General features: G+C 37.1%; 1 pseudogene; it reads right to left on the bottom strand.

The window, feature by feature from the left end:
• Positions 1–6,252: 6,252 nt before the first annotated feature.
• On the bottom strand, positions 6,253–7,061 carry LOC145064421 (vacuolar protein sorting-associated protein 60.2-like; annotated as a pseudogene).
• Positions 7,062–26,409: the final 19,348 nt, after the last annotated feature.

Consider the following 26,409-nt stretch of genomic DNA (forward strand, 5'->3'; position numbering starts at 1 on the left):
CGGATTTGATCAAGTGTATCTATGGGGACAACTCTCTGCTTGGGTTTGGATTATATTTTCATGAAATGTCATATGCCAATTGCATACCATGAATCATAAGTAGTTAGTGAAAGGTCGTTCTTTTTACTGGTTCGGGGATGTTCAGTGTTCTCTCGGTTCATAGTTGTGACAACCTGAAATTTCCATTCGTACAAACCCTACAGTCAAGCACTTCAAATAAAAGTCAAATAATTTTTTGCTAATTTTTATCCGGTTTAAAGTCCGTTTGAGTGTTTTAATATTTATTCTTCAAATAAACGAATAAAAGGAAGTATATTCTAGGACTATGGGGCATCAACAAATCAACCAACACCTTGGTTAGGTGTTCACGGCCAAACAAATGGGGTTTGGGCCGTGAACTCCTTCTGGCCGTAAAATCATGCATATAGCATGAGTTTACTCCCCATTTCTCTCATTCTTCACTTACTAGCTCAAGAACTCCCACTTTCTCTCTCAAGTATCATAACCTCTATCTTCCAATCTTCTAAAAATGTAAGTGTTTCTACCCTTGATTTGTTATAACCTTTCATCTAGTTAATATACATCATTTCATCCATGAATTCTTCACTTTTTCTTAGATCTTCAAGTGTTCTTCAAAACACCAAGAACACACACTAGTGTTCTTGGACCTTAAACACCCAAACAAGCTCCTAGATTGCATGTACTCTTGTCCTAGCTTGTTGTGTGCTTGAATGAACTTGTTTAGACTTTAGAAACATCAAGAAATGAGGGTTGGAAGAGAGTTTATGGCCAAGGCATCTCCCAAGGCCGTAAATTCCATTTAAGGGTTCAATGTTGCCCTAATTTCATTCCTAATGCTTAGAACTTAGACTAGAACCTACCACCATTGAACTAAGGGCCTTAAACATCGAGTTTGTTGAGTTTTCCATGGGTTTACAACCGTAAACCCACTAGGGCCGTAAACTCCATGGGGAGTGGTCCTTGGGCCTTAAACTCCATGGGTAGTGGTCCTTGGACCGTGAACTCAATAACAATGCTTTCCATCCCCTTTGATGCAACCCAATGGCCTTCTAACCCTTAAACCAAAGTGTTTTCCACACTTTAGGGTGTTATACTTGCTTAATTAGTGTTGTAATCACTAATTAGAATTGTACATATGTCTTTATATGTTAATAGGATCATTGTGTGTGTTCAAGTCTTCACTTGACACCTAGCACCTTGTCCAACACTTCCATACTATCGACTCGCTACAGGTGAGTTCATACCCCTTAATCAACCTTTTAAATGTTTTAAAATACTTTTATGGGGGGTAATACAAGTTGAATCATACTAGTTATTATATCAATCACAGGTGATTAATAACTAGCACACAAAAGGATTTACTATACTTTAAACTGTTTTGTCAACAAAACTACTAGAAAATGATTATCAAACCTTTTTACATGTTAAACTCTTTATAGAAATTAGTTTTAGTTTCCAAATCTTTACTTTCAATTCTGTAAACTCTTATATCGTAAAATCATGTCCAATATACCTATAGTTATATAAGTAAGGTTTGAAGGACTTAGGACTGATAATACACTTTATTTCCTGTTCCTTGTTTGGTTGTGGACTTAGAGTACCCTATTATTTGTCCGAGCGTCATTTGATCCTTAGTTATATATCATGTATATATGTATAAACATAAAAGCTTGTTGTCTTATTTCAATACACTCAGTTACACAAACAACATTTCTATTAAACTATAATAGGTATAGTTTAGAGGAATACTACTTACTATTTCTAGTACAATGAAACATACAAAGATTCAGTTCATACATGAGTCAATACATACTGTAAACAATACATACTCTACACTGTACAACTAAACACACTATAATGAGAGTCAGATGGAACATACACTAGTATATACTATTCTTACACACTATATAGTATACTAGAGAACTTACTATGATGAGAATCAGGGAAGACATACACTACGTACACACTATATGATAAATATGAGGCACTACTTTGGGGCACGACATCTCTTCCATGGCTCATCTTGTATCGAGAGTCTCCTGAAGGGAGAGCATGAATTCGTGTATAGATCTATACTGGACTGACCGTCCTATACCTTGCTGCTAGCTACAGTGGGACCTGCAGGTCTTCAAGTGATGAATGTCATAACATCTCGACGTCTTTGAGCATCGTGTTTCACTAGGTCGATCAAGTATGGTTACAATTACATCACATTATACCTGAATTAACAATTGGTTTAAGGTAGTTAGTACAATAGTAGTTATAATATCATTATACTACAATACTTCATTATTTTCCCATTACATCTACTTTGTGACCTCCTCACATAAAGGGTGATGTAAAACTATATTTTTACTAATGATTAGTCACGTTTGGGAAAAATACTCACTTTTACAACGAACAAACATATAGTACACTTGATGCCTTGGTAGAAGGCTGCTTTTAATGGAAAATATAGGATTTTCTAGGAGATACAAACAATTACTACAAACATTTTACATACTTTTACATTCATACACTTACAAACATTTCCATATAAATTATGACACTAAATACTTATGACCTCACCAGCTTTAATGCTGATAAACTCTTTCAAAATAACTTGTATTCTCAGGTCATCAGTAGACAGGTACCGATGCCAGTTTTTGAAAAGATGGAGCACATACAAGACTCATCTTTTATTTTGATTCATATTTTTGGTGTCTTATAAACTGTACATAACACACTTGTATTAAAATACATTATTAATGAAAAAGATGATGTTGTTTGCTTGTTTACTATATTTCTGTGTTGTGATACTGTACATGACGTCCTCCGCCACAGAACGTTTCCGTCGTTCCAATTTTGGGGTGTGACAATAGTATAGATCGGTCAGGGGTATTATGTAGAAGGTCGGGAGTTAGCTTCATCATGGATAGTCCCCCTGTATCGATGGGGCATAGTGGTTTCGTCATCTATTCTGGTACGATCGACAGTGGGCTCTGGGAGGACTATTGGGTTCTATCGCTACCGAACCTAGGAGAGGAGTGGTAACAGAAGGATGCAGGTGTAGTGTTCCAAGGAAATTGTATTTTCTGCATGGGTCGTGTTTGATTAGAGTTCAGTGGTTCTGCGAGGATTCGTCAGCCATATTAAAGGTTAAGGATTCTATTCGCCAACATGGAAATCCAAGGAGTTGGTATAATATCGTGGAAGGAGGATTGAGGTATCAGAATGGATCAGATTTCAAGAGTACTCTTTAAGATTTCAAAGGGTGAGCGATCTTAGGGTAGACTGATAATCGATCGTTAGCACTGGTAAGCGTTGGTTGTCAACAATTGGAATTTAAAAAGCAAGAAGGATTGGGAATCCTTCAATTCTCACATGCCATGAAGATATAGTCAAATCTAAGTGGGGGATAATCGACCAAGTATTCAGGAGCAGAAATAGGTGTGAAACTAGGATGAGTTATGCATCCCCGTTAGGGAGAAAGGCGGTCGAGTGGCTGTCTAGGTTGAGGATTGTGAGTTGGGATTTTGGAAAACATTCCAACATTTGGTTCATGTTTTCCTTGGCTTCAGATAGTAGGTTTCGGGGACCAGGTTAGAGCTCCAGTTAGTAATCGAGTTCAGTTGAGTGTTAGATCGAGTGCATGTTCGACCCAGTATGGAAAGTGTTGTAAGACTGCAGGGGGTAGCCATAGCATTCACCAACAGTCAGATATTATGGAAAGTGTTGTACACTACTAGAAAAACAGCCTTTCACGACGCGCAATCAATGACACGCGCTGATAGAGGACGGGCATTTGTGCGTGCCCTAAAAATTGATGTCAGTTTTCCAAAATATGAAGCATAGAGGGTACGTATTTTTGCGTGCCCTTAAATTAGTGTCTAATAAAAATAAAAAAAAGCATGGAGGGCACCTTAAATAAAATGTGCGTCGTCTAACCATGTTGTTTTATAAATTTTAATGAAACGTGCGTTGCATCTCTCATGGGGGGAAATGAAATCCAGAAAATTAAAAACCCTGCTTTGTTTCCACCGGCTGAAAACCCTAGCTCATCCCTGTCGAAAACCCGCTTTCTTTCTTTCTTATCTCTTGATTCTCAAACATCCACCGCTTCACTTCTCCACATCGTGCTCAAAGTAGCTGCTCAAGTACCCGACAGTGGTTCATGTGTCACATACATCGGCGAAGGCGGTTCCGGCAATTTCGTCAAAATGGTCCACAACGGAATCGAGTATGGTATATCTGATTTCCAAAGCATACGACGTGTTGAATCCGTTGGGAAACTCTTGAACGAGGAACTACACAAAGTGTTCTCGGAATGGATTCTAGGGGATCTTCAAAGCTTCTTGATTGAAATCACCGCATCCATCTTCGAAATCAAGGACGACAAGGGAGACGAATATCTAGTCGACAAAGTGTTGGATAAAACAGGCATGGAAGAGACCGGAAAATGGATCGTCCAACAAGCGGCGGATCTATCAATTGTTGCCCCCACAATCACGGCGTCTCTGGATTCGTGATTCCTGAGCAGATTAAAAGAGGAACGTGTTGAAGCTGCTAAGATCTTTAAATACGGTGGGTTCGGTGATATTTTGGGCACTCAAAATGTGGATAAACGATAAACCGGTTCTTTCACGCCCTCAACAAACATTCTATCGGGTTCGTAATTCCTTTCCAAATCTTGGGTTTTAATATTTAAATCTCAATCTTCAATTCGGAATTCCGAAATTGAAATTGTGCATATTCTTTTTATGCAGGGACATAACTACTTCAAAATTGACCTAGATATACATCAATTTAGCTACATCTCACGGAAAGCACTTGATGCATTCCAGGGACGATTGAAACATGGGATTCTTGGCATTGGTTTAACGATTCAGGTAAATTGGGTTTCTGGTTTTTGAATATGGAATTGGATTTTGTGTTGCGATTCATAAAATGGATATATGTATTTGATTGGATTCTCAATTTTTAGGCACAACATCTTGAAGAACTACCCGAGCATGTTTTATGCAGTGTTAGGCTTAACAAGATCAACTTTTCTAATCATGGTCAGATCCCAAGAATTTTAATACCAAATAGTGATTAATGCTAAAGAAAAATGAGAATGGCTGTGGAGTATTTTGAATTGAGTAGGAAAGGTGCAGCCCTGATGGATATATTAGCAGAAATGCCAAAGTTCCCTAAACGTGAGGTATATTTAGTTTAGGGTTTTAATTGATCTATTGGTTTAATAGTTGACCACATCTTAGATAATTGATGTTGAATTTGATTATCTATTTGAAGTCCTCATTGATTAAGAAAGCAGAAGACACTGAAGTTGATACGGTAGAGCTAAGCTGATACTGCAGAGTTAAGTCCTCATTAATACTCCACACCTTGGTATGGTTAAAATCCCCACCGTTGACCATAATTCTGTGAGTGTCTTGGAAAAGGATTATTATACCCTTTCTGCAGGTAGGAAGCTAATCATTTTGCAGATCTTATCTTATGGTGCGCTGGATTCTGTAGAACTAAGGGCAGAAATAGACAATCGTGAAGAATTTGAAGTGGGACCAGATCCTGATGCAGTTCTTGCATTCACTAAACCTGTAAAAGACACACCTATAAAAAGACGAGGTCGCCCTCCTAAAACCCCTTTACCCAAAGATCAAGAACCTATAAAAGATATTCCTATTCCTAGTATTTAAAACCAGAACCTCTACTCATTCCGCTAGGATCACGCATAACCTAGTAACACAAAACCAAAAAAGGTTATCTTTTTTTATGATTTTCCCAAAATACCCTTTAATTAATTAACTAATTAATGATGTTAAATTCAGAAGCTAACCTTCCAGAAATGGATATTACCACAGATGATGCTTAAGCATGCTGCTCGACTAGGTAAAACTTTTTTGAATCAATAATGTTAAAAATCATATACCCAATTCTTTTTTTTTTTTTCATTTCTGATGCTAGATGTATGAGAAACAGAAGAGTTCACTGTTTTAGCAATTTGGGTATCTGAAATTCTTGAAGTTTGTTGTGATTTCAATCTAGATTCTTGTAATGAGGTCATCTGATTTATTCTTTCCTGTTTTTCTTCTCTTCTATCTGTTCTTGAAGTATTTAAATGCACTTCTTGTTTTTCATTTCTGATGTTAGATTGCATATGTGAAACATAAGAGTTCTCAATTTTAGCAATTTGGGTATCTAAAATTCTTGAAATTTTTTGTGATTTTACTCTAGATTCTTGTAATGAGGTCATCTGATTGATGGTTTCACTGGCACTGCATGTCCACTTGGAGCTAAAGGCATATTAAGTTCTGTATTCAGATCGGGTTCATTATCAGGTTGAATATATGAAGGTACCCCTTCACCTTTAGTTTCTTGACCCATGTCTGCCTCCAAAGCATCAAGTTCTGAAACATTTTCATGAAGTGAAGTTAACATTTAAAAAAAGAAAAATAATAATAATGAATTTGTGCTTACCACCCATGGGATCATCTTCATCAATATCATCTGGCACACTAAACTTCTACCAAGAGATTCTTGTATCTCACTGCTTATATCCATCATGTCCATCATTTCATCTTGCAAATTCTAAACATAAAAACAAGATTAAATGGTGTGTAATTACAAAGTATCAAAAGAAAGAGATTCATAATATTTATACTAACATCAATGTCTTGTATCTTCACAGTTTTCATCATTCCTTTCAGCTCTTTGTTTGATCCCATTTGTAGCAAATGCTTGATAATTGTGACACATATTGTTTGCTGAGCATCTTTAATACCTTCTAAAGCGAATGCAACATGATCCAGGTTGAATGTTTGATTGTACAACATGTCACGTTGTCCTTCATACCTGATCAAGTATAACTTACTTTCATTATCAACTCTACAGTAGACCAAAAATTCGAGGAGGTTATCTTGCCTTCACTTCTTAGGTAGGGTTTTTAATTCATACCCATGTTCAAAATACAAACATATGTCATCCTTTTTCATTAAACATTTAAAATGCTATAAAGTTTATATGTTATTGTGTTGAAGGACTTGCCTGGTGTACTTCATTTGAAAAAATTATCAGATGATGGCCTCACACATAATTTGGAAGTCTGTAGGTAAGAAAAAAATCTTCATTTCCTTCTTTCTTATTATTTAGATTTTACAGTGTATGATTTTATGATTTGGATTGCAATGAAAAAAATTAGATATGGAGATACTCAAATCTCTGCCACCAGATTCACCTGAGCAACAGGAGTACATCACAGCCATCCAAAATGAGGATGGATACAACTGGGGGTAATTCTAATTCATGCTCTTTAATTCTTGATTCTAAAATTTGATTTGTTCTAAAAATTATAAATTTACTCTTTTTTTTTTCAATAAAAAGTTATGATCCTGTGTTATGGGGAGTCCTTAAAGGAAGCTATTCAACTAACCCTAATGGTTCATGTCGTATAATAGAGCCTCGCCTTATTGTTCATATTAACTTTTGTTTTCAATAAAAAATTAAATCAAACATGGTTCTGTAACTTTTGTTCATATTAACTTTTTTTTAACTATGATTACAACATGGATGCACTATGTGGTCCTGATGGTGAACTTCCAAAGAAGTTAAGGAATTTAGAGCCTCGCCTTATTGAGCACATTATTAATGAGCCTCGTCTTATTCAAAAGCCTTATGCTACAATTATTTTACAAGAGCAATGGCCATTTATTTAATTTTATCAGTGCCTAAATCTTGTATCAAAATGCAGATTGTACAATTGACAGCATCCAGAAAATTTGAGGAATCTTTGGCATTGTTTAAGCTACTTGCACCAGAAGATTCAAACCTTCGAGCCTCAAAGTAGCAGTCAATTCATATCAGGTAATATTTATGGACTTGAGAATTTTTTTGGATATGAGTGGTAAAGTTTACTTATCAAGAGCTTCATTTGGTATGTCAGATGACATGGACACTTCTTCACCTTCTCATACACCGAAGAGGTTATTTCAGATGCTGTTGGACACACCCATGAAAGCAATCGATCCAAAAGATCAAACAAGGTAACAATTTAACATTATTTAGAGTGAAGAGTATTAAAAATTTTGATATATTTTTTTTAATTTTCAGGGGAGAGTCAACATGCCCCTTGACTCAGGTGCTAGAGAGATGGCATCAATATTAGAGATATGGGATCTCTGGGAATCTTCAAAATGAAATGGTATGTTACTCTTTGATAATTTCAACATCATTCATCAATTATGTTGTGGGGTGAGTTGACCGCATATAATGATGTTCGAACTTTTATAAAGATTCCTGAATCATATTTGAAGTTTCTTTTGTTTACTCTTCATGAAGGGGGTTCTAGAAGCAATTCGTATAAGCTATATAGGGTACCCTACCAACAAGGCTTTTACTGATTTTGTTAAGCAATTTGGTCTTTTAGTTCCTGAAGTTTTAAGATCAAAGTAAGTAAAATTGATTTAAATCCTAATGGATTTGTTTACTTATCACTTGTTAAGCAATTTGATCAATATATTTCTTGCAGTTCAATCGTCGCCATCGATCCAAGTCCACCTCGATCTAGATTAAGGTCACCATGCGTTTTTAGTTTTATAGGAATGTATAACCCATGTTAGCAATGTATTACTTTTGTTTAACATTTGAATGATCATTTGTATGACATATTATAATTTGTGCAATTTATTTTATTTTTTATGTATGAGATTTTATTTTATATTACGAGACATTAAATGTGTCATGTAATTTGAAAATTAGTAAATTTACGTAAATCTATAAATAATTTTAAAAAAAAAAAATAAAAGTTACAATATGCAAAAATGTGTGTCATCTTCATTTATGACATGGCCTTTCTTGACAGCTGCTTACGCATTGCGTGTCATAAATGCGCTTCGTAAATGCGCGTCGTCTCTAGACGACGCGCAAAAGTGTGTCGTCTCTCGTTATGACAGGGCCTTCCTTGACGCGCATTTGCGCGTCGTCTGAGCGTTTTACGACGCGCAATGAGCGTCGTAAAAGACTATTTTTCTAGTAGTGGTAAGATTGTAGGGGTAGCCATAGCATTCACTAGCGGTCAGGTAGTATGGAAAGTGTTGTAAGACTGCAGGAGTAGCCGTAGCATTCACCAGTGGTCAGGTAGTGTGGGAAGTTTTGTAAGTCTGCGGGTGTAGCCGTAACATTAACGAGATTGGCAAATAGTGCTAGAGTGATTGTAAGTCTGCGGGTGTAGCCGTAACATTCACAAGGTTGGCAGATAGTAATAGAGTGTTGTGAGACTGTGGGTGTAGCCGTAGCATTCACTAGGTTGGTAGATATGATGAGCGTGTTTTTAGAACGCAGAAGGAACGGTAGTACCTATCAGTTCGGGTGCAGCAGTGAGGGCGTGGCAAATCCACGAATAGGTTTACGGAATTGCCCACATAAATTAGAATTGTTTGGGCCAGTGATAAGAACGTAGGGTCACCACTACAGTCATGGGATCAAGGAAGCAATGGGTCGTATAAGGCCGTTTGTAGTATATGGTTACCTTTTGGTCATGTAACATTCACTTTTAGCCTTGGATTTAGACTCAGATGAGAGCTGCGCAACTATTGAAAGATGAAGATTTCGTTCGAAAGTCGCGTTGGGCGAATGTGTGGAAGTCTTTTGAATCGGCGACCGGGATGAAACTCGGTATTTTAGATGACTGGCGAATGAATTGAGGACACGGAGGTGTCGTGGAGTTCGTGAAAGCAGCCAGGAGGCAACCTGCTATTTCAGGAAGATCAGTGTATCAGGTAGTTCAATGTTTCAGGCAAAGGTAGTGATTTGAGGATTCTTGTGTGTGGGGTAGCTTGTTAACCGAAAGTGCTAAGTCACTTACAGTTGGATTAAATAATCGCAGAGTAATTGATTTGACCCTGTTGCGCAGCTCTCATCTGAGTCTAACCATTGCAGTGATGAATCTTATACTCGGATGATTATCTTAACCTTCTGTCAAGTATAATTGTTATGCAGCTGGTTGGGACAGTGACTGGGATCAGATAGTAGCATCGGGATAAACAAGTTGAAGTGTGTGTTGGCCGGTTATTCAATGAGTACTAAGCATGGTAAATTTTAGCATAGATTGTCTGTCAGGAAGTCAAACCAATATGGATTCCGGTTTCGGAGACGTAGGAGTGATTTCCTTCGAAGGCATAGGGTTTGATTTCCCTTCCGGATGAAGGTTTCGGTTTGAGGCTTCAATTGTATTCCTTATATGATTGTTTTGACATGGGTGTTAGTAAGTATTGAATCATAAAAGTGACATTTTTAAACTTGGTCTACCGCAGCCTTCCAAGATCCGCAGTCAACTCTGTTCAGCAACCCCATCCGAAGTCATCATCATCCGCACTTCACTATCTAGCTTTCTTAGTTTAGCTCTTTATCTGCTTTTCTTAGAATACTCTCTTTTGTCTAGTATGGATTACATGTCTATGCTTAGATAGTTGAACAAATGTAATATTTAAGTCTCTATAAATAGAGCTCAATCTTTCTTATTCAATGCAAGATAACACTACGCATCTTGAATCTCATATCTTTTGTTATTACTCTCATCTCCTTCTTGCTCTCAAAGCTCACCAGAATATAACTGAATATTATTTCTCTTCGTATCAAGTCATTCTTGACTTAATCACTAAGTTTGATCTCACTTTCTAACTTGGTTTGAATGCATTCCTTGTTAAGAATCAACTTATGTGTATACTTGATATAATACCTGCTGTAATTTATATTTCCTTACATTTCTGCACCTAACTCTCTAATTATCTAACTCTAACTTATTATTATTGTTGAGCTTTTAGATCCTTTGAGATAAACTATTCCACAACTATACTTGTTCTAATGTTTGTTCAAGTGTGTCTCAAGTTTTTCTCTCAGCAGTAAGGAGCGATTTCGAGGACAAAATCTAATTTAAATGGGGGAGAGTTGTAACACCCGGTTTCAAATTTGTCTTATTAATTGGGGATGTGGTTCACTCATCAGCTGTCCTGGGGATTGGAGCTTTAGAATGGAAGGATTTAGCCATTTCGGATGTTGATGCTATGATTCAAGTGATCCATATATCCGATTGTATCTTTGGGAGCCAAGGGTAAGACTGTAAATTGATATCTCGCGTTTTGGGTGTTACTCGGAAGGTCTTAAGGCTCGGGTGTGTGGTTAGGAGCGTAGGAATTCTTGCCACCTTTTCGTGGATACAGGGTTCGTCGGAAACAGACCTCGAATGAGGGAATTATGTTAGTTTAGAGGATTTGGCAGTTTTGGTCCCTAGATGGAAAAGCTTGCATTTAAGCACATGCATGTAAGATGGTAACGCGTAAGTACGCCCAAGGTAAGCTAAGGTACGCCCATCGTAGTTTTGGATAAGTGGTACGTGGGATAGGAGATATACGCCTAGGGTAAAAGGAGTACGTCCAACGTATGTCCAGGATCTTCAAACCCTAATTTTCAAGGGTTGGCTCACTATTTAAAGCACCTTAAGTCCAAGGGGGTGCGCATCTCTTTCATTCTCAGAGCCTTAAACTCTAATTTCGAGTGGTAGCTTCATCTAAGAGTGTCGTGAGCTTTGTGGGTGCACTTTGGTGGTTTTTGGTGCATTTCAAGACGTGGAAGCTCATTACAAGGTGGAGGTTCAAAGGAGTACTTGTAGATATGGACTTCTTGCTACATTTACAGCTCAAAGAAGGTAAAAAGTTATGTGCTTGATCACTAGAAGTTGTCGTTTATGAATATGTGGGTTTTTGGTTCCTTTTTGGCCTCATGAGCAAGATCTAGTGGTTAGACACCACTTCAGAAGCTTTGAGTTGCTACTCTTAGCATTTCAGAGGTTATAAGTCCATAAAGTTGTCATCTTTGAGGCTAGAAACCATTCATGCATGTTCTAGATGGGTATTATGGGGTTAAATTGGTCATTGATTCCCATTGAGTCATGCGAATGCAATAAGGTGCCGAATTTATGCATTAAGAGCTTCATTTGGATGTTTCCTGGAGTTTTGACGCAAAGTGCTTAACTAGTTAAGTCACAAAAGAAGTTTGGTGGGTCTGCGGGTACACCCCGCATAGGATGATATACGCCCTGCGTGCCGAATCAATGACTCCTTAGACGGTCAATGCGAAGCGAGGGTACCCCCAGCGTACCAAAGGGGTACGCCCCTCGTATGCCGCTGAATGGAATTTTGGAATTTGGGCTTCGAGTTTGGGCCATCTGTGTGGGCTTAGATTCTTGGGCCCTAATGGACTATCAGATTGGTTGTGTTTTATAGTATTTGATGGATTGGACCTTTGGATAAGGCCCAATAAGGAGTTTGGGCCCAATGTGGAAAATTGGGCCGATAGTGGACATTTATGGATCTTATAGTTTTGGGTTTGGGCCTTAGTTATGTGTCTTGTTGGCCTAGGAATAAAATGGTCATTTTACCCCAAGTATGGATTATGGATCATGGTTTAGAACTCAATTGCTAATTGGGTGATATTTTGGTATTGATAGCTTGAGGAGTTGCCAGGGCAATAGTAAGGATATCTTGTTGTGGACTTCAGTAGCGCGAGGTGAGTTACCTTCCAGTAGGAGTGGGTTGAAGGCACCAATTCCGACCCACTAGTATTGATTATAGTTAAGATGATTGTCTTTGTGATAATTGTCTGGTATGCCACTATCTGTTATGCTTTATGTGCTAGTATGTTATGTTATTATGTGATAGTGTTAGGTGTGAAATAGTATCCGATTACCGGTTGAAAGACACCAAAGGGAAGGCTAGCACCCAGATATGCTAGGCAATATATGATTTATATGTATATGCTAGGGTATTATATGGTAGTGGTAGGGGTGAAATAGACCCCAGTTACTTGTTGAAAGAGACTGAATGGGTACGCCAACACCAATATATGCTAGGCAGTTACCTGTTAAAAGAGACCAATGGGGAGGCCAACATCAAGATATGCTAGGCAATTACCGGCTGAAAGAGACCGAAGGGGATGCCAACACCCAGATATGCTAGCCAGTTACCGGTTGAAAAAAACCGAAGGGGAGGCCAACACCCATATATGCTAGGCATTATGTGATTATATGGTATGTGGTATGATGAGGGAACTCACTAAGCTTCGTGCTTATGATTTTCAGTTTTGGTTTCAGGTACTTCTTTTGCAAAAGGAAAGGAGTCGACATGATTGCAGCGCATCACACTATGTTTTCTGCACATGAGATCTTTAGGATTATACTCTGATATTGTTTCATTATGACATGTTTTGATTATCGATACATTGGGTTTTGTTATTAGTGATACTATGATTGTTTTTAGACAAACTATTTTATAATTGTTTAATTTAAAATGAAATTTTTGGTCTTGGATTTTGGGACGTTACACTTTGACCACCTAGAGGAGTTGGACGCAAACTTCTAAGGAGGCCCTAGAATTTTTGTCCAAGGCTTTGGGATGGGGAGTCAATGGGCTACTTAGGCCTTAAGTTGGAAATTAGGGTTTCCTCTCGCAAACCCTAGCTTTGGCACTAAGCAACCCACAACTATATAAGGAGCCTCTACCCCTCTTGATTTCAGCTATGCTTCCAAAACCCTAAAAATATCCGAAATCTTGGTCTTCCTCATCCTCTCTTCTCTCATCCTTTTACTTTTTATGTTTGTGAGCCATTAAAGGTGTTACACTTGTGACACTTACTCTCAAGTCCAAGATCATCAAGGATTTCATTGTTATTACAACATAACAATCAATATATGTATCCTAACCCTAGTTTATTATTATTTTCGAAAACTATAGTTGCCTCCTAGGGTTTCTTGTTTTGTGTTCAATACTTGCATGTCCAATAGTGAAAACATAGATCCTACAAATTAGGGTTGCATGCACACATAAAAATTATTTTACTTAAAACCCATCAAAAGTAACATCTTTAGATTTCATTGCTTCATCAAATGTTTTAGGATCCTCTTCAACACTAAAACAATATGAATATTGATTTGAAATTTCATCTCTTCAACCCTCAACTAGGTAAAGCTGAAATTCATTACCAAATGATTTATCTTTCCTTTGTCTCTTGCTTCTTCTAAGCTCACATGATTCATTTGAATCAGGTACAACTTCATTGGCAGTTTCACTAGAACTAGGAACCAAGTCTTTTGCTCTAGGTATGGATGAAAATCCATTCTCATCAAATATTTCATATCTAGATTCTAGAACAATGTCAACTGAAACATAATCATTAAGTTCTATAGCATAAAACCTGTAAGCCTCAGAATGCTCAACATATCCAATAAAGATACAATCAATACCTCTTTCACCCAAATTCTTCAATTTTGCTTAGTCATTCTCATAACAGCCCGACAAGCCCAAACTTTAAGATATCCTAAGTTTGGTTTCTTATTGTACCAAACTTCATAGGGATTTAACTTGTTCCTTTTATTTGGAACTCTATTTAAAAGATAACATGCTATTCGCAAAACTTCTCCCTCTAAACCATCACTCAAACCTGAGTAAGACAACATAGAGTTGACCATTTCCTTTAGAACTCTATTTTTCATTTCATAAATCCCATTTTGTTGAGGAGTAAATGGAGCAGTTATTTCATGTATAATACCAACATAATAGAAATAAGTAGGATCATAATACTCTCCACCACGATCAGCACGAAGTCTTTTGATTCGATCATTTTGTTGCAATTTAAATTTATTTTTATAAAATTTTGAATTTATCAAGGGCTTCATCGTTGGAATGCAACAAGTATACATAGAAAAAGTGAGAATAATCATCTATAAAAGTAACTATGCATTTCTTATTTCCTCAGGATGGAGTTGAATGCAAATCACATAGATCACTATGAATTAATTCAAGCATAACATAATTTCTTTCGACATTAAGAAAAGGTTATCTAGTTATTTTAATTAACATGCAAATTTTACATTTTTCTATGTTAACATCAAAAGTTGGTATTAATCGATTTTTAGACATTTCAAGCATTCTTTTATAGTGTACATGTCCTAAAGGAGCATGCCATAAAGATGAATCATCAATACTAGAACAACCCATGTGTATAGAATCTGCAACTTTATTGTTAATATTCAACCTAAACATTCCATTACAATAGTATCCAAACCCAATGAATGTACCACACTTAGATAATACATATTTATCAGATGCATATACTTGTTTATATCCACATCTTTTAATCACCACCAGAAACTTAGTTCCTTCTAATCTTAGGAACATGAATAACATTCTTAAGAAGACTTTTTTCCAGAACTAAACCATAAGGAAACAAAACCACGACCCACAAAAGGTGTTTTATTATGGTCATCTGTGTACAGGACTGATCCATCATTAACTACTTCACAATTCTTGAACCAAGAGCGATATTTACATGCATGACTTTTTGCCCCCGAGTCTATCCACCATGGATGATCATCATCCTGAACATAGAATGATTCAGGAATAAGTGTTACATGATATATAACAATAGTAGTAATTTCAAAAATAAAATTCTGACCTTGTAGTTTTGGATCTTGATCATTAGATCCTTGTCCAGAAGTGCTTGCACCATTTTTGTTCTTCTTCAATCGACAGTCTCATTTCATATGTCCGGGTTTATTGCAATTCCAACACACAAGTTTTTCTTCCTTGTTTGAACCCTAATGATGGCCATCTTTCTTATTCATTTTTCCTTTGTTGTTTTTCTGATGTTTGTCATCTTCAACCATGTTCACTGAAGATCCAGGAACTTCCTTTTCTTTTCCCTTGCCACTTTCTTGAGCCCAAAGACCCTCTTCAATTCTGAAGTGATTGCCAAGTTGTACTGGAGACAACTCTTCTTTTTGGTGTTTAGTGTGTGTTTAAAGTCTTTTTAGGATGGGGGCAATTTGTGAATAACACTTGAGATAGAAATGGATCTATCCATTTGCATTTTGTGTAGTTCAATTGTCCCAAAATCCTCACGAGTTCATTGTAATGTTCCATGACAGGCCTTGAATCCACCATTTTATAATTGTTGAAATTACTGATAAGAAAATTCTTACTTGAGGAATCCTCTGCTATGTATTTGGATTCAAGGGATCTTACAGATCTTTTGCAGATTCTTAATTTTGATAGATGTCAAAGAAAGAGTCAAAAATACCATTTAGAATGTGCCCACGACAGATGTAATCATCATTTTCCCATTTGCATATTCTTTTGGTATGTTTAAGGGTCTTATCCTCTATTGGTTCTGGTGTAGGAGTGTTCAAAACGTGAACCAGTTTCAGGGTAGTGAGAAGGAAATGCATCTTCTTCTGGTAGTGACAAAAATGAGTGCCTTCAAACTTATCCAACTTTCCGAATTTGAAAGTCATATCTTTCATAGATTATGCCCTTGATATTCTTTCATAGAAAATTACATATTTTGAATGTTATAAAAATTAGGGATCAGAATAACAATTAAATTAGACTTCGATAGATTGAAGAATCGTGTTTATTATTCACTTTCCGAAATCTATACTTCGTCCCTTTTTCCTAGGGTATACGAATTCAGAAATGAGATAATCCAAGAATAAACCAATTCGGATTACAAGTCTAATTCGAGTTGAAAACACAAAATACCTTGCTTTGACGTGTTATTGAGAGATAGAGAAATTTTGATATATAATTTTGAGCATATAAATGTACAACCCTTTTTCTGAAACCAAAGAAAAGTTCTTACACTTAAGGGGAAAGTAGTTAAAATCGGTTAAAGCAAAAATGGCGCCAAAACCTGGAAGTTATTGGACACAAACGAAACCTACATCATCATGAGGTCATCAATGGGTTTTTGGAGGGAAATTGCATGGCTGGAGTTATACCCGAAGTAAAAATCTGTTTAGGATTCAGAACATAACCATTACCTACACCACTGCCAGGGGCTCTGCCCTTTGACCTCGCTAGGGCGCTTCCCCTAGACCTCGTCAAGGGGTTGCAGCCTCTTAGAACCCAACATCTAGCGGCAGTGCTCCCAGACCCCCGTATTCCCTAATTCACATTTATGACTTTGAGCGTGCACCCCGCACCTCCTATATATCTCGATTAATAAAGTGAGCTTGTCCTATCTCATTATTAATAATAATTACACCAAAATTATGTTGATAATACCAAAATCACCAATAAGAAGGACTGCCAACTACAACTTTAGAGAGGGGCATCCGATAATAGGGTTGAAAAGATATTACATATGTGATACCATATTAAGCCATGTATTTTCCCCATGAATGAACCTATTTGCACTAGAGCGAATATATACATATTACAAGAGACATGTGTCTATAATGCAATATACGATATGACACTACTAGAAAACAACCCTCTAATGATATGCGAACAATGACCCATATTGATTTACGATACGTATTTTTTGTGTACCGTAAAAAATGTCAGTCTTCCAAAATTTGAAGGATAGAGGGCACACATTTATACGCGCCCTAAAATTGGTGTTCAATAGAAAAAAACTACAAACACGGAGCACACTTATTAAAAAACGAGTGTTGTATAGAATTAGATATCACTTTATAACTTTTTCATAAGTGCATGTCACAAAATCACATGGACCATTCTACCTAGGGCATTTTTCAAGAACTCTCTCTCTCTCTCGATGCTCTCTGATCTCTACAACAATCGACGACCTCATCGTTCACCTCACCTCCCTTCTCTCTACAAACCCTAAGGCGCCGCTACCACCATCGACCCCCTCCCCCCACATAGGGTTTCAACAGATACGATCTTGTTATGTCTGGAAAAGATCCTATCTTTTGTATCCTTGTGAGAGTTTAGGGGTTTAGTGGCTTGATTAATTAATTGTTCGGAGATGTCAACGACGGCGGAGGAGACGGAGAAGAAAATTAGTAAACCTATAAAAAAAATATTTTTTAGAACACATTATGACAGAGGCTTTCTTAACACGCATTTGTGTGTCATCTGACCCTTTTATGACACGGAATGCATGTCATTAAAGGGTATATTACTAGTGAGCTAAAAAATGGGTTTACAGCCACCTACCGCGGCTCCTTGCTTTTGCAAGGGTAGGGGATAAGGCTTGCTCTTTGGACGATATGCTAAGACACCGAAATATGTGACTCTTGTGGGTAACTTCTATACAAATGCATATGCACAAAAATGCATAACAAGTTTCAACCCTCGTTGCCTTTCAAAAAAAAGGTTTTAAGAATGTGTATGTTTGCAAGAATAAATTCATCTCTGAAATGCTAAAATATCGTTGTGCAAGACACGTGAAAATACTTAACAGGGGGTGTACTTTAAAGCCATCCCGAATTCACAAACAATTGCAAGATTAACATTAAAATTGCAAAATTTGTAGTTTAGGTCCCAAAATTGAAAAACTCTTTCGAGCGAAGAATCATTCTTGTAATTATTATTATTATTATTTTGGCTACCTGTTAATAGTGAACATGGTTGTTTACCAATTTGCATGGTTTTAGTTTGTTGTGATTATGTCACAAGAGCTTTCACCATTTGTGGGTTAACAACTTAACATATTGGAAGCTGATCCCATGGAGACTTCCTTCTTCAACTCTCTTCCTTTGATATTCTTTACTTTATCGTCTCTTATATATATATTTCAACTACTAACGAGGATCTTTCTGGCCCTTAATTAGCAGCTGTTTGTTGATGGATTCAAACTCCATTATTTTTTTTAGTAGGAGTAGAGACGATTTCCAATTTGTGCGTCAAAGTTCAACGAATCTGGACGCAATTCAGTTCAAAGGATTACATACAAATTTCACAAAACATTAACACAGATCATCTTTGCCACCCAAGCATCGCCGCTTTGCCCTTCCATAGCAATGAAAGGTAATATTAAACACCTCTAATACTCTTATTAAATCTTAATTGTTCTTTGAGCTGCTCTGAATTTGAATTGTTTTTTTTTTTTTTTTTTTTTTTAAATATATTATCTTAACGCTATTCCTGATTATTTAAATAGTTTGCACACAATGTGTGTTTGTTTGTCTGTGTAAGATATAAATGATGTTAGTGAATTGAATTTTGAGGATTTTTTAATGGGATTCAAAAGGATAAAGGATAACTTCCACAAGTTGACCTAAAAGGTTCCTAACCTTTGAATATTTTATTGTTCTCGTTGTTTATTATTTGCCATTCATCCATTGCAGTGCGAAAGTGATACCAATCTCTTTTGGGTGATCAGCTAAATTACAATATTTCTTGAACATTTGAATTAAGGGAAAATGACTTAAAAGTCCAACGAAGTTTCCAAACCGTTCAAAAAACCTCAATCATGTTTTGTTTGTTCAAAAAAACCCAACAAACTTAAAAAGCCCCTAATCAAATTCGATGAGCCAAATGTTACTCCAGAGGAGCAGGTTGCCTACAAACAACACTAAGACGACGCAACAAAGGTCGCTTGCATAATGGTTACAACCATGGTACCTGAGTTGGAAAAGTTCTTTGAGGACTATTGGCCATTTGCGATGTGCTTGGATCTTGCGGAAAAGTTTCACACGAAAGCATGTCAAGAGAGGTATTAGGTCGTCAAGGCGTTAATGGCATGCAAGTTGAATGAGGGAATGCATAGATACGTGGAGCTTCTGGAAAAGCATGTGCAGAAAATGTAGAGATACATGGAGCGTCTAGAAAAGCTTAATTTGAGTTTTGACCAGGAGTTGACTATTCACATGGTCCTTAACTCCTTAACTCCCAGTTATGATCAGTTTATCTTAACTTATCATTTGAACAACACAGAGACCACATTGACCCAACTCCACAACTTGTTACAGACAACTGAATCAAGGATGAAGAAAAATCAAGTTGCTTCTGTAACAAGTGATCCTGTCCTTTCCATTAGGAAAAATAAAGAAAAGAAGTGGAAGGATGATCCTCAATTGAATTGGAAGGGCAAGGTCCATGCTGGAGCTTCTAGTAGTGGGTCAAAGACAATGCCCAATTTTAACATTCCTGCTTTTAGTGACCCCAAATAGGTTACTTGCTACTATTGTAACGAAAAAGGGAAGTGGGAACGAAGTTGCCCAAATACTGGCAGGTTATCAAGGACGACAAATTTAAGCCATCGTCGGTAGGTATGTACGCTATTCCACTCAATAATTGACAACTTACTTGTTATTGGGTTCTTGACACAGGATGTGGTTTCTACATTTGTTCTGATTTGCAGGGGCTAAGAGAAAGTGAGCAAGAGGAGCATGAAAGGATGAACCTAATCATGGGGAATAAGCGATCTTCACCTGTTAGCAAGATTAGAGTTTATGTTCTAGTGATCGGTGGTGATTTTAGGATGGATTTGATTGATTGTTGTTATTCGTCAGAAATAAAAAGAAACATTATTTCATTTCTTGCATTTTTCAGAAAAGGTTTTCGTTATTTAATTGATAATGATGATGGTTCTATTTAAGCTTATAAAAATGGTGTTTTTACGATTAAAGTTTTACCTTGTAATGGTGTGTATGAAAATATGATTTGTGTTGATATTTTAGGCAATAATGTATTTCATATTGATTTTTCTAATTGTGTAGACAAAGCATGCTTATGGTATTGTCGTCTTGGGCATATAAACAAGAAACACATCGCCCAACTCAACAAGCATGGAGTGTTGGAATTATTTGACTTAAGGTCAGATGATGAATGACAGTCTTGTGTATTAGGGAAGATAACAAAATCACCTTTCACCGGAACATGTGAAAGAGGTGAAGGATTGTTGGACCTTATCCATACTGATGTATGTGGGCCCTTCAAGCCTGCTACAAGGGATGCAAACCGATACGATGTGACATTTACAAATGATTATAGTAGATATGGGTATATGTACTTAATCAAACATAAATCACAAACCATCACTGTTTACAATTTACTTTTCAAAACATGTTTAATATCTGATTTTTTCCAAAATCATAAATTAAAACGTGACGAGGTCCAAGATCACGTCTTCCCCTTCTCGCGATCATCTGAGGTACCTGAAACATAAGCCAAAACTGTAAGCTAAAATCTTAGTGAATTTCCATCAAAGTACCAACACAACACATAATCATATTAATAGCAGCGAACAACATGCATACAGAGCCTTCCGTCTAACTGGAATGCCCCACCAGCCTATAGTCTATTCGGTAGACTCACAAAACCTTCAGCATGACTGGGTCATCAACCTATTTGGAACGTTCTTCGGGCCTTCGACCTGACTGGTATGCCCTACTAGCCTACAGTCTATCCAGGACGCCCTAGGTCTCTTGGCTTTGAGCACATAGCATGACCGCCTCAACCTAACATACCATCGCATATCAACATGTACCATATCAAACCCTAGCTAGAATATATAGACAATCATACAGATCTAACAAATCACTAAGCATAGCATCAACCTATATACCAAGATACATATCTAACAAATCACTACAACATGCAACATGCAATAAACTAGGATAACAATCAAAAAGGGTCGGACTTGGTGCCTTCGACCCAAAAGTATAGTGGGGATAACTCACCTCACAAACTAAATAGAACTGATAAGGTCCGACTCTGAATCTCATCTTTCTAAACGATACCTATTTCCATCAAATGACCCATTCCATCAAAATCCCAAAATACCCTCAAGGTCAAAATTGGTCAAACTCGGTCAAACTTGATCAAAGTGCACTGGTCAAACCCACTAAGTCGACTTAGTCAACCCAGACGAGTCAACTCAACATGGTTGACCCATGCGAGTACGCGAGGCGTACTTCGGAGGTACGCTTAGCGTACGCGGAGCCTCACAAAAGACCACCATCGGGATGGTTAACCGAGTATGTGGGGTGTACTCCCATGTACGTAGGGAGTACCCTCGCCACTTCCAAACTCCATTTAGTGCTTAGTGGCTTAAACACTTAAGCCTGTATCTCATATCCATGACCAAAACACACCCCAGAGTCATAAAGTTTCCAACTTTATGACTTTACACTCCTAATAACAGCTTAACACAAGGTCTTAATCCATTGAGACCTCCTACAAGATGCATGGAGAAAAACTAACGAAATGGACTTCATTTTTATAGTTATGGACCCCTCCTAGGGTATGAAAGGACAACTCAAAATGTCCAGAACATTCCATGCTCAAGATGAGACTTTTGGGACCAAAAAGTTGATATAAAACCCCTATAACTAGATCTACAAGATTTAAAGACAAAGGTGCAAACTTTATACCATGAAAGACTTGCAAATGAAAGATGAATCCCAGATCTAAGGTGCCTCTTTCTACAATTTGAGCTTGATCTTCTTCCTTCCTCTTCTAATCACATACCACACTCTTTAATTCTTGAAAGGGCCTCACAAGATTCTTCCAGGCTCTCAAATAACGAAGAGAAGGTAGAGGTTGCTTAGCTAATGAGAAATGAGGCCGTAAAGATGCTTAAATACCACCTAAACCCTAAAAATTAGGGTTTCCAAATTTATTTAGTACGTCCCGCGTATGTAAGTGTACGCCCAACATACTACAACGCGCCCTAGTACGCTCCGCATACACACATGTATGATTGGCATACTTCTCCTGCGCAAAATTATGAGAATGTCACTACGGCTTCAAGTCACATTATCTTGGACTTAGGAACCAAAATCTTATATATTAAACTTAATGGGATAAATTTAGAAGTAACTGAGCATCGGGATGTTACAATTCTCCCCTACTTAAACTAGACTTCATCCTCGAAGTCTGTTGCGGTGAACATATCTGGATAATGCTTACGCATCTCAGCTCCGACACCTAGTTCCAGTCGGAGCAGCTCCGGTGCTGCCACCGTACCTTTACCAAAGGTACTTCCTTGTTACACAAAAGCTTCACCTTCCTTTCCAGGATAGCCAACGGCCTCTCAACATAGTGCATGCGCTCATCGACTTAAATATCATCCAAGGAAACCATAACATCCTCGACCAATGCACACTTTTGCAGCCGCAAAACATGGAAAGTGTTGTGAATCTGACTGAGCACCTCGGGGAGATCCAATCTATAAGCAACCTTGCCAACCCTGGCAATCACCCTAAAAGGCCCAATATACCGGGGACCCAACTTCCCCCTCTTCTTGAAGCATATCACACCTTTTCAAGGTGACACCTTCAGTAATAGCATGTCGCTAACCTGAAACTCCAACTCGGTCTATAGTCTCTGCCTGATCTGCTGAATCAGCTTTGTGGTCTGAAGGACCACTTCGTTCTGCCCCATAACCCTGTGACCAACCTCGCTATAACACCAGTCAAATTTAGGGAAAAAATAAATTGATCAATAATTGTAATTGGGATGAACAAAGTGGTAGATATTGTAACAAGGGTTCCAAAAATATAAAGAACACAAAAATCCGAGTTATAACGAAGGAGTTATGACCAATCGAAGATCCGCGACAAAACCGGCAAAACACTCTTCAGTGTAAAAAGTGAATTTTCAATACAAGGATTTTTAGACTTAACATTCTAAATGACAGTTGTAACTTATGATAAACCGAGAACTTTCATAAAAAGAACGCCAAAATCCGACTTCGTATGAGGAAGTTATGATTTTTCTAAGTTTCAGTATATAGTAGTGTACAACTAAAAACTCGAAATAAAGATCGAGTGATTTTTAGCCGACACAACCTAAACGAGAATTGAAGGTCTCATCAATAGTAGTACAACGGTAAAAAGACAGACAAAAACGGACGTCAGATGAAGAAGTTATAAATTTTTAACGGATTTTCCTGTCCCGGTCTGTTAAAAATAATAATATTAAAAATAAAATCAACATTAGTCGAAAAATTCTAAACGAAAGTTGTAGAGTATAATTTTACATACGCGTGCATATAATGAACGTCAAAAACGGAGTTCGTATGCAAAAATTATGAATTTTACAAAATTTTGGCTCAAAAACCGAGAAAATATGGAAAACCAGCAAAAATCGCATGGTCACAATTCGGCCACGTAACCTCGCATGCGAAGCCTCCCCATGTCAAACACGTGTCCGCTACTGATTGGACCGAAGTTGCGTGTGGCGCCTTCTGATTAGACTGAAGTTCGGCCTTCTCCTGATTCGACGCGCGCCTTGCACCGGTGGCACCATCCGAACCTCGCATCGCTGGCACCGACTTCGGCCTCGTGGACTTCGTTGCTGACGACGCGTGGCTGCTGACTCACCCCTCGGACCGCACCCTCACACCCCTATATAAAGGGTGGGAGACTTCTCGGATTTTTGATGTTTCTCACCCAAATTTCACCCTCCTTCAAATTTTCATCACCCCCTAAACTTTCTTACGACCCCCAAGGCCCCGGTAACGTATCTAAAACCCGAAGCAAGCCTCGAAGCCCTGAAATTCTCGAGAAGTTAACCTCTTTCCATTCGAAGTGCTGCCTGTATGAAGCCCAGTTTTTACTCAAAAACTTGCGGTTTCTTCGAGAAAGATCATCTATAGAAACGAAACACTGCCCAAATCACCACTTATCAAGTGAGTTTATACCCCTATAATTTACCTTTTAAATGGTTTTTTAAATGCTTTTTAGGGGGGAATACAAGTTGAACACAGTCTAAATTATGTTAATAATTGTCTGTTATAATAATCACACAAATGATTTCCTTTTGCTTTTAAGGATTTCCAAATACTTCCAAAATGACTTAAGCCATGTTAAATCTTTAAAGTCATGTGAAATCTTTTATTACTGTTAAATTCTTTGAAAAATGTTTTATAAACTATTTCAAGTTATAATTATCAATATCATATTCATGTATGTATAAGTATATAAATAAAACTTAAAGGGGCCGAGGACTAAAGAGTTGCCTTATCTCCTTTTCCTTATTTGGATGTGGATTTTAGGTGAGGTTGATTGTCCGGAAGTCGTTTCCTTCTTAATTATATACATTATACATATGCGAATATAAAAGTTTACTTCAGTTGGTATCATTACGTTTGTATCATGCTGAGCAAAGAGGTACGTTCAGGAGAGAACATGCTAATCACGTAGAACGTATAAATTTTAATAGGTATAATTTATGATTTAAAACTAAATATACAAGTATGATTCACGATTATATACTTTTTATTCCAAGGAAATTACTAACAATTCATTTATCTATACCAGGATATGTATAATACTTTTAGTATATGGATAGTATATTAAAGAAGTAATAATATGTCATACCGGGTTTACATTAACAAGGGTACTATACAACGTACCAGGGTTTGCAATCACAGGGTAATAATACATCGTAATCTCGTTGAAACAATAAATTTGTGACTCTTCATGGTGTACTTATCTAAGTACGACCTTAAGTCCTGACTTATTAACCAGAATCTCCTGGAAGGAGAGCGTGAATTTGTGTATAGATCTATATGGGACTGACAATACCGCACCTTCACTATTCACTACAGTTTGGCCGACAGGCCTAGGGTGTCAAATGTCATATCATTCCCGACGCCTGAAGAACATCGCATCAGGCACATCAGTCATATTAGTATGGTTAATAGAACTCACATGGATAAAAAAACGAGTAAATTACTTAGTAATATACTTCTCTTAAAACAGTAAGAAAAGATAATTACATCCTGACCAAATATACCTTCTGTTAGTTTGTACGTACAGTAAAAACTACGTATCATGAAATCAAGTATGGAAAATATACTTGTACTTCTAGTTTTGGAACATTTACAACCACAAAGAAATATTATGGTTAATATAATATTTTCCAGGATTAATACTAATGTTTTACTTTAGAATAGATATAACTAAGAATACTTTTACAAATGAAACGGTTTATGGGATTAAACTAGTTTTACAAATGAAACGGTTTATGGGATTAAACTACTTTTACAATTGGAACTTAGTCATTCACTCTCTGTAAACTAGTATAACATAAAGGACCTTTAGTGGTTCATTCTATAATTCCTTAGTTTTTGCATCAGAGTTATACATAAGTAATATCCGATTGACAGTGAAATGTGTGACTTCCACCTTACTTCCTGTTCCTTGTTTGGTTGTGGGCTTTGGGCAGATACACCCATTTAACTGTCCATTCGATATTAGGTTATATATAATTAGTATAAACTAAGTAATTGCAGAAGGAACTATTGAGGTTATCAGTTTATCACCTCAAGAAATATAGGATTTTCTGGACAAACCAACAAACTTTTCCAAGAACTTAGAGTATACCTTATAGAACTAAAATACTTATGAACTCACCAGCTTAAATGTTGATCTACTCTTTCTAAATAACTTTTATTCTCAGGAATCCAGTAGACAGGTACACTCCCGAAGCTTTTGAGAAGACTACCTAGTACCGTACTGCGACTCTTGTCTTCTATTGTACCTACTTTAGTGTTTGAATGTGTAATGTTTAAACACTTATGTAATACTTATACTTATTAATTCAATGGTTGTTTGTAATTTGATTACTATATTGCATGTGTTGTGATACTTACATG

This window comes from Lactuca serriola, chromosome 7 (genome assembly GCF_051521515.1).
Source record: "Lactuca serriola cultivar US96UC23 chromosome 7, Lser_US96UC23_V15, whole genome shotgun sequence".
NCBI classification, from domain to species: Eukaryota; Viridiplantae; Streptophyta; class Magnoliopsida; order Asterales; family Asteraceae; genus Lactuca; species Lactuca serriola.